Source organism: Cryptomeria japonica, chromosome 1, assembly GCF_030272615.1.
Source record: "Cryptomeria japonica chromosome 1, Sugi_1.0, whole genome shotgun sequence".
NCBI lineage: Eukaryota > Viridiplantae > Streptophyta > Pinopsida > Cupressales > Cupressaceae > Cryptomeria > Cryptomeria japonica.
This window is the reverse complement of record NC_081405.1, coordinates 7869386-7880150: the sequence shown is the minus strand read 5'-3', so window position 1 is coordinate 7880150 and position 10765 is coordinate 7869386.

Here is a 10765-nt window from a genome sequence, read left to right as displayed (position 1 = left end):
GAAAGGAAAGGCAATGCCATTGGCATCGGCACCGATTACTTTAGCAAGTCCTAAAGTGACCAAGTGATCACCAGCACAGAAGAAACCAGAAGTTGTACCTGCCAATGTCTTTGAAAGAAAGTGGAAAACTAAGAACACCTCACCAGATTCTGAGGTACAGCCTAAAATGACTAGGCAAATGAGGAAGAAGACAAAGACAACCAGCAATGAACCGACATCATCAACACTGGTAAATATAGACATTTCCTCTTACAAACCATTGACACGTTGTCAAAGAAATATCAAGAATATTAGGAGAAAAGTGATAAGTGATTTAATAGATCATTTTGATGATTTTAATGACAATGAAAAGGAGGAAGTTGAACAGGATGTTATTCAATATTTATGCATTAATGACCGGTCACCATCAGAAATTAGATATGTGACACCGGATTCTTTATATAATTCTTTAAATAACAAATGGCACATTGCCATAGAAAAGGAACAGGAAATAAGAGAAGAAATTTTTGCAAAATATTTTCCTGATGGGTCAAATTCAGAGGTATATGAAGTTATGGATAAATACAAAGGCCTCTTCTTCATGAGAAGAAGAAGACTCCTGTTACTGGATGGGAAAGTTCTTGAAGTGGTAAAAGATACACACTCATATGTCAAAGCTGCTCTAAGGTTGCACCAAGTGTCTTAGAAGCCAACAAGAAGGCTGAGCAAGAACCGGAAACTGGAAAATCGGATGAGGTGTATGACACTGAAGGAGAACCGATCACTGAACAAATGGACCCTATTGATGTTGATGCTTTGGATGGTGAAAATGTCACTTCAGATACAGCAAAGGAAAAAGCTGACAAAGATCAGGAGGAAGAGAAGAGGAAACAAGAAGAAGAAGAGGAGAAGAAGAAACAGGAGGAGGAGAAGAGAAAAGAAGAAGAGAAAAAGAAACAAGAAGAGGAGAAGAGAAAAGAGGAAGAGAAAAGGAAATAGGAAGAGGAGAAAAAGAAACATGAAGAGGAGAAGATAAAAGAGGAAGAGAAAAGGAAATAGGAAGCGGAGAAGAAGAAATGGGAAGAGGAGAAGAAGAAAGAAGAAGGGAAGTGGAAGAAGAAGATAGAAAGAAGGAAGAAGAAAAGAGAAAGAAAGAAGCAGAGGAGCAAAACAAGGCTGAAGAGGAAAAGCAAAGAGCCAAAGAGAAGGAGGAAGTGGCAAAGAGCACACAAGTGGAGACCCCAAAGGCAACCGGTGGTCAAGCTAAATTGGCTGACATCACCAATCCCATTGACCTCCAATCTACAAATGAATCGGAGCTACTACAAAGCATAAAGCTTGCCCAAGAGTGACTGGAAGTGCTAAGGAGGAAGAAGGAGCAAGATGTTATTCAAACTGCAGTGGAAACTCTTACCAGTTTGATTCCTAGTACCAACCTCCCTAGTACCGATTCCTCTCTGGCCCAACTAAAAATTTTATGCACAGTTGTAGAGGACTAGGTGCAATGCCTGGAAGATGTTGCTGAAGCCAATGCACAAAAGAAGCATCAAAAGGCACTGAACACTGCCATAGTGAAGAAATTAAATGAGCTCCGGTCTGAACTTCAGAAAGACATAAGAGATGCTATGGATGAGGGGAAATTACTACTCAGTAAGATAAGTCAACCCCATCTATTCTATGATGATGTGCTTGCATGGAAAGACAAACTACAATCTGATTTGCAGGCATATATAAGCACCTTCAAGACGCCCTATGATTCCTTCACCACATATGGGAAAACCATTCACTGATTTCAACTCCAGACTACCAAAATAGAGTTGGAGATCAGCAACTAGACCCGAGATTTGTAGGAACTTCAATTGGTTCTACTACCTCGACTGCAAATACTTCAGAAGTGCTATCTCAATCTGGATGCCTTAACGGTCACAAAAGAGATGAGTACCTTGGATGCCATGGAGGAACAGGTATCCCAAATGCAAACGAAAAGTGAGGTTGCTACCTCATTGCTTGAGTCATGGTCCTTATCCATGAAGACCTTCATGCAGGATTTTAAATCGCTTTTTGATAAGTTTCACTCATTATTGTCATAAATATTTATTATATTAATGATAATGAGAAACATGGGTTATTCTGCAATACTTTGTCATTGCTGGCAAAAGGGGAATAGTATTTTGTATTTAAAATTTTGGTGAATGTCATGTATGCTTTCATGTTATCTCTTTAAGGGCCTAGTATACATTGTATTTTCTGCAAAAGGGATAGTGTATATGCTTAGGGGGACTAATTTTGATTATGGCATATTTTTGTTGTAAAACACTTAGATGTCAAAAATTTTCCTAAGTGTTGCCATCAATGCCAAAGGGGGAGATTGTTAGCATTTTTGATGATGATGTTGTGATTGTCATTGATGGACACACACTTGCTTTGAGATCACTTTTTGTATGTATGAGTTATGCTCAACCAGTATTTGTTCCAACCAGTATTATGTATTATAGTCTTTAGACTATCAGTGTTTTGCAGAAAGTGTTTACCGATCTCAAGCGGTATGAAGACTCAAGCGGTTCGAGGATCCCAAAGCGGTACGAAGGAACAAAGTGGTTGTTATCATTTTTCCCAATCTTCATTTTGACAAACCAGTAATTGGTAAAATGTGTGAACTGGTAATCGGTAAATGTATGAGCCAGTATTACTCTGTGATGAGTTACCAACTGGTATTTTTGTGATGAATTATCATCCACCGACACTTTTACGGTGATTCTGTGTCATGTTACCAAATGTGACCAGATGCACTGAACCTAGGAACTTGCAATGTAATCCTATTGGAACAACATGAAATCAGATTCCTTTATAAGGACATCATGTCTAGGGGTTTTAGAAGGTTGTTAGGGTTTTTAGGTGGTTGATGAGGTTTTTGTATGTGCGATCACAGAAAAAGATTAGGTCTATGTGAAGAAACAGAGTGTGGAGATTTTGAAAACTGGAGTAATGTTGAAATGCATTAACAATGAGCTATCAAGGACCTAACCAAGCATAATGTATTAGTATTTAGATCACTCACTTGTTGATTACTCACATCTTCGACAAGTCTGAAACCCTTAACTGGGTAGGCCTGGCAAATCCTTTGTAAATCCTCTAACAAGGTGTTTCACAACTATGGATCTGAAATCCTTTCACAAGGTAGTCTTTAATCGGACTTATCTCCTAATAGAGATTGAGATTCCTAACAGGATCTATTCTGGTGAAGAACATTGTATGACCTTAACCAGTCTGACCTTAACCGGTCTGGTTACTATTCTGCAGATAGTTACTTGTGAGTTTCATCTCACTGTGGTTTTTCCTATTTGGGTTTCCACGTCAAAATCTCTTGTGTTATGGTGATTGTGCTCTTGTGGGTGAATGCCTTATTTGTTGTTTGGTTTGCATTTGTCTTAACCGGTTTGTTAGTAAAACTATTATACCGGTTTATTGCAAAACTGTTTAAGTGTTTTGAGTTCAGTATTTTTTTGTATACTAATTCACCCCTCCCCCCCCCCCCCCTCTCTTAGTATTCATCATAATTGGTGTATTGAAATTCTTTCTTGTAATACCCTAAAAATGGTCATCTAAACCATGGGCCCCTAATCTCGACAACATCACCAAGGTCCTAACCAAAGGCAATTAAATAAATCTTGAGTACACAATTAATTCTTAAATCATCCAATGTCACATGGCAAAATCAATCACTCAATATTAATTAAATCATTCCAAGTAAATCATTTTAAAAATTATTTTATTTATTTTATTCAATATCCTTGCATATTTAATTAAATAAATCAATTTGCCATTAAATCATCAAAAAGAGGAATTAATTTAAATTAAATAAATCAATTGAGCACAAATCTTCAAAAATGGAAATAAATCAAAAAAGGAATTAATTGACCAAAAATTGAGAAAAGAAATCAATTGGAGATAATCTTGAAAAAAAAAATCAAAAATAATCTCAAAGAAAGCAATTAAAACAATTAAATATTAAAATTGAATGAAATAGAGAATAAATCAGTTTTTTCTTATTTTAATCTTAAATTTAGTTCAATTTCCTTTAAAACTGATAAAAGCATCCAATCACATCAATTCACCTGGATTGTGCCTCCTCTTGGAAAATATTGACCACTCATCATCGTTTGATCTCAACCATTGGTTTCTTTCTGAATTTTCTTTAAATTCAAGCTCATCTCTCATTCAAAAGAGGTTGGAGAATATATTGTTATTATGTTGATTTTGCTCTAGGTTCATTGAGAATATTGCATACACGTTTAGATCATTTATCTCATTTATTACTTAAATCTTGTTAGATTAATCTTGCATCCATCTAGCATTAATATCATGCTCATATAGATTAAAATCCTTCGTCTTGGTGTACTCTAGTCCCTGACATTGCTTATACAAATCTGAGAGCAATCTTATACTCGCATCTTTTAGAAGGCAATGGGTCGATTTGTTATGGTTTTCATATGCATGCTTATATCTTTCTAACCATACATGTAATGACTTAATTGAAGTGTTGTGTATTGCAGATACAGATACAGGTCCACTTTTCACACACACATTTATGGTGCCCACTATGACATTAGTGAGAGATTTATCTAAGGTTGAGCAAACTCATATTGACTTGTGCGGCTTGACTCATTTTTTGAGAGTACCTGATATTCGTGTGAACCACGGGATGCTTACGGCATTGGTAGAGCGGTTTCATTCAGAGCATAACACATTTCATTTGCCGGTCCAAAAGTTTGTCGTTTGAGCTTGGTTTGTCGTACTAGAGCTATTCCTAGCTCATACGAGATGCTGCTTTTATGTGTTTTGTCATTCGAGAGACAGTAAGCATTTTTTAGTGTGTAAACGTGAAATTTTGATTTTGTATTTGACTTAGTTGGATTTGTGTGATGTTTTACTTCTCTTGAAGACTCATTTGGAATGTTTTCTGATGCCTCCTTGTTGGGTTTTTTGCAGATTCAATTACCTCTTGTGTTATTTAGATGCGTGTATCCTCCCACGATGACATTAGTGCGAGATTTATCTAAGGTTGAGCAAGCTCATATTGACTTGTGTGGCTTGACTCATTTGTTGAGAGTACCCGATATCCGTGTGAACCATAGGATGATTCACTAAGTGGGTAGAAGCGGTTCCGCTCATCAAGGCAACCGGCAAACAAGTAGCTCTCTTTATTCTTAATTATATCATCTGTAGGTATGGTATACCTTCATCCATTATAACTGACAATAGAGGACAGTTCAAGAACAAAGATCTAGACGAACTCTGTGAGAAATTCAAAATAAAACAACACTAGTCATCAGTATATTACCCTCAAGGTAATGGACAAGCAGAGGCATCTAACAAAAACATATTGACTATCTTGCATAGAACAGTGAACAAATTTGGGAAGGATTGACATCTGCAGCTCAATCCTGCACTGTGGGCTTATAGAACAAGTATCAGAACACCTACTGGGGCTACACCTTTTTCTCTGGTGTATGGGTCTGAAGCAGTATTACCTATTGAGGTGGAAATACCATCTCTAAGAGTTTCTTTGCAAGGTCTTGTTACTGATGAAGAATATAGAATATCTAGATTACAAGAGCTCGAATTGCAGGATGAGCGTCAGCAAGTGGCATTTGATCATCTCAGAGTGTACCAAAAGAGAATGTCCAGAGGATATAACAAAAAGGTTCGACACCAAGAATTTCAGGTTGGTGACCTAGTTCTAAGAGAGAATCCTAAAAATCAACAATTTCAAGATAACAAAGGGAAGTTTGAACCCAACTGGTTGGGTCCCTATATCGTTATTGCAGCTTTTGGCTCTGGTGCTTATCAACTTTCAACATCGGAAAGAGAACAGCTTCGTGAATCAATTAACACCATCCATCTGAAGAAATTCTTCACCTAAATATTTTTTGCTCTAGCAGCTTTTACAGCGGAAAAAGTCCTGAAAAAAATCCTAAAAATCAGAAAAAGTCCTGAAAAAAATCATAAAAATTATTAAAAATCCTAAAAAAAATCATAAAAATCAGAAAAAGTCCTGAAAAAATCATAAAAATAAGAAAATGTCCTGAATAAATTCAAAAAAAAAAAGAGAAAAAGGAGAAAAGAAGAAAAAAGAGGAAAAAAAGAGAGAAAATGCCCTGGTGAAAACCTGATAAATAGGCACCTTGGTAAAAAAATATATGAATCTCTGCCAAGCAGGTGAAAACTTGGTAAAGAGGCGCCTCTTGTACTCAAGTGCTCCATCTATCAACGCAACGTTGGCATTCCTGCTTTCCTGCATATTTTCTTTCGCTTGTACATATTTTAGTCACTTTTGTGACATCCTAGTTCCTTGGAACCCTCATCGCTTGAAACTGATCAATGTCCTAGTCTTAGGTTAATCAACAGAGCACATTACATGTCCTAAGCAGTATTAACCAAGTCAATCTTACATCAGTGAAACCTGGTCATCCACAACAAGTCAGTTACCTGTTTGTTGACCACTGTAGAGTTTTATCACTGAGTTAACAAGCAAAACAACATAACGGAAAGCAATTACTAAACAGTTTGAGCTATGCATGGAAAAAAAATTTGTGTGTTGTCTTTTATATTGGTTTTCGATTATTATCCCTCTGAGTAACTCGAGGAAGTCTATCTTGACTAAGAGGAGCAAGGATTAGGGGCATAATATTTTCTTTGTTTTCTGCTCGAAGGAATGATCCCAATGATCTGGAAACATCTAAATTAGCTGGGTGTCTGTGATAAGAGCCTTCACATCAAGGTGGAATCGCCTCACATACCTCAACTCCGCTTATTTGAATGCTACAGGGAGGTCCATATCATTTCTTTGTCTAGCTTGAGGGAATTTCTTTATCATGCAATCCGAGTCCCTGCGAAATATGTCCAATGATATGAACGAAAAAAGGGTCATTGCGGACAAGATCATTAATATTGCATATACAAAGAAAGGAACTCTACTCTGCCTGCTATAATTGTAAAATGCTCAATGATGACAATTAAGCTTTTCAAAGTCCAGTGACTAGGTTTAGGTTGCATCTCATTTTGCATCTCATTTTGCATTTCATTTTGCATTTTGTGCATTTAGAGTGATTTCGGTATAGTAACAATGCTTTCTCTATCTTCTGTACGAGAGTGGGAAGTGTCATCATTTCTTCGCTAAGTGGTCTCTTTTTCATCATTGTTTCTCTGATCGAGTACTTGTGTTTTGAGATGTTAGCTGCATACATGAGCATTTAATATAGATTAATACATTCATTATCATTCATTTGCATTCATATTATTGCAAAGAAAAATTAAAACATTGTATCATTCACTATCACTCATTTACCCCCATCTTATTGCATAGGAAAATGAAGAAAAATTGCATTACTCATTCTAGTTACTCATTTACATCATCATTTATTTGCATATGAAAAGAAACAAAAATAAGCATTCTTATTCCATTTGCATTCATACATTCATGCTGAAAAGAAATGCATACATATAGAATAAAGTATATAAAAGACATCTCATAAATGAATCAACACAAGTATGATGAAGTCAAATCGGATCTCATATATATATATATATATATATATATATATATATATATATCATGTCAAGTCTACAAGTACAAAATAATGTCAAATGACATATACAAACTCCCATCGGAGCAAGAATCGTATAGGCTACAAAAAATGGGTGTGTCTACAAAAAATATCCAAGCTATAAAAAGAAATAATCTAACTAGCACCCTCTCCCTCATCGCCTGGTGGAGGAGGAGGAGCCTGATGCCCGGGATCCTGACGAGGTGCCCATGCTCCCTCTGATTGTGCCATGTACTATGAGTAGGGTATCACCTGCTGTGCAACAGAAACTGCGACACTATATGCGGCCACGTAATAAGCTACCCTGCTACTCTGGAGAAGGACCTCCTATCATAGAGCCTCTATCTCTGCTCTCAAATACGTGATCTGGCGACCCCGCTCGGCCCTCACCTCAGCAATCTGGCGATCCCTCTTAGCCCTCACCTCGACAAGTTGTCGGTCTCGCTCCGCCAGCTTAGTCTGAGCCACTGTCAACTGTGAATATAGCTCTACAAGACGTGCCCTCATCAACTGTCCAGCATATGTCCCCTGCTTTCTCACAGGCTCTCCACCCCCATCTCCATCGGTCGCTCCACCCTGCTCCTCCCTCCATTGCTGAACTTGTCTAGGAGTTGCTTGCTCCTCCTTAGTCCCACTCATTCCTCCTAGGGATCTGCCCTCACCCCTCTATTGTCCACCCTTAGTAGGCACTCTGCTGCTGCTAGCACCAAGATCACCACCTGTCCGCCGTGGAGCCTCAGCTCTCTATGCCTGTCCCTGCCTGTGGCCCTGTGCTGGTGTGGGGGCATCATCCTCAACATCCTTAATATGAGGAGCCTGCTCACCCGGATCTGTAAATCGTGGGAATAGATGCTGCTGAAAATGATCTCTATACTAGGGCAATGCCCCTACATCCACTACGTCATCCATGTAATCCCACCTCAGGCGGTGTAAACCAGTCAGCTCCTACATCATCAACACATATGACAACCATGGGGACCAATGTTGTCTCTCCTCATCAGCATACTGAGCATAAGTTATGTACTCCTGCAAGATCCCTTGAGGCCGGCCATACTACCTCATCACTCGAGAAATGATGAATCGCTCCATAATGGTCTGTGACCTCTTGATCAGTGGGCATGTAACAAATAGGTTCATGCGAACTAGTCGTCAGTCATCCCATGGCTTCAAACCTTTGTATGGTCTCCATACGATGACTATCAGGTCATCGAGCTGTCGTCTCTAAAAATTTGTCTTGCCCAGATGGGGTTGTGTAATATAACCAGCATACCTATAAATGATCAGTTGTCCAAGATCTCTGCTGCCAGCTACTATCAATCGAAAAACGGGAAGGTGCTCCCAAGCCCACACCTACAAAATATATACACCGATGGCCATACTCTTCCCATCTCTATACACGATCTCATGCATCTCTCGATACATGTGGGCCAATAAACACGAACCCCAGCCAAGTCTCTGAGGGGTCTCTATCAACCTCTCTAACATCCGGCCCCATCTGCACTGGAAGCCCTATTGCCCTCTATCTGGAATAAGAAAATAACCTATGAATCCTGCTAAGACGCATGCCAAAGGATACTCCTCACTGTACCTGCTCATAAGAATATCCCAACTCATGGACCGAGTCAAAATGTCAGGATCACCGAAGACATGTCTGACTGCCTGCAATCTTGGAAGGTGCCCTGAATCATAATCCACCTTATCCCCAGCAAAAGGGATACATAGGATCTTGTATACATCCTTAGGAGTGATGGTCAACTCCCCCACTGACAGATGAAATGTGTTATGCTCCGAATGAAACCACTCTACCAATGTTGTGAGCATCTTGTGGTTCACACGGATATCGGGTACTCTCAACAAATGAGTCAAGCCGCACAAATCAATATGAGCTTGCTCAACCTCAGATAAATCTTGCACTAATGTCATCGTGGGAGGATACACGCATCTAAATAACACATGAAGTAATCGAACCTGCAAAAAACCCAACAACAAAGCATCAGAAAACATTCCAAATGAGTCTACAAGAGAAGCAAAACATCATGCAAATCCAACTAAGTCAAATGAAAAATCAAAATTTCACGTTTACACCCTCAAAAATGCTTATTGTCTCTCGAATGACAAAACACAGAAAAGCAGCATCTCGTACGAGCTAGGAATAGCTCTAGTACGACAAACCAAGCTCAAACGACAAACTTTTGGACCCCGCACGACAAAATGGTCTTTTTACAGACCTGTCGTAAGACACATGGGTGGCCCTAGAACAACAAAACTAATGGCCTTAAACAACGAAAGAAAGTTTACCAATTTCTTGTACGAGACAGGATCCTGTCTCGCACGATAAAACGTGATGCCCGACCCCAAACATGCGGAAAACTTTCACTCCACCTTTCACTCCGTCGGTTGTAGAATCACCGCTTTGCATTCTTCACTTAACCATTTGCAATTTGAATTTGAATCTCCTTCAAGGTTTCTTAAATTCTCATAATCGCAGCACAAATTGCTTTGTCATTGTTCTGCACTCAAAAACCTCCTTTGCTTTGAAAACTGATAGTGAGAAATGATTTGAAAAATCCTTTTAAACATATTCCTCACCTACCGCAATTAATGCTTCTACCATTAGGGCATAAACCCTAATTTGCCTTTTACCGTTTCCGATCTTCCGCCTATTGACAGGTATCGCATACTGGTTAAGGTCTTTTACCAGTGTAAACCAGGGGTTTGAAATATTTCATCGTTTGCTCCCCCTAAGCTTTCCTAAAGCTTAGTTTGTCGGTTTCGTGATTTCCACACTAGGTGCAGAAACCGGTTCCTCTTGTAACACCACTGGTTTCTTCTTCCAAGTTTTGTTCATGTCTTCTTGAACAGTGTCAACATCAATGTTTCCTTCCGGAGTGACCAGTATATCATTAGATATGTTCTTTCTTTATCTAAAGAATCTGGCAATGTGACCCGGTTTGTTGCAATGATAGCAGACCAATCCAGGTGCTCTCCAAGGTCCATTGTTCATGTTTCTATTCTTCCTTCTGCATGTTGCAGTAGTGTGACCATGACCATGACAGACCATGCAGTTTGCTCTACATCCGGTTGCCGCTTGATAGCCAACGCTTCTTGACTGATGATTGAAGGCATTAAACCGGTTGTGATTCCGGTTTACAAAAGGTTTGGGACCAACTCCTTGGGTC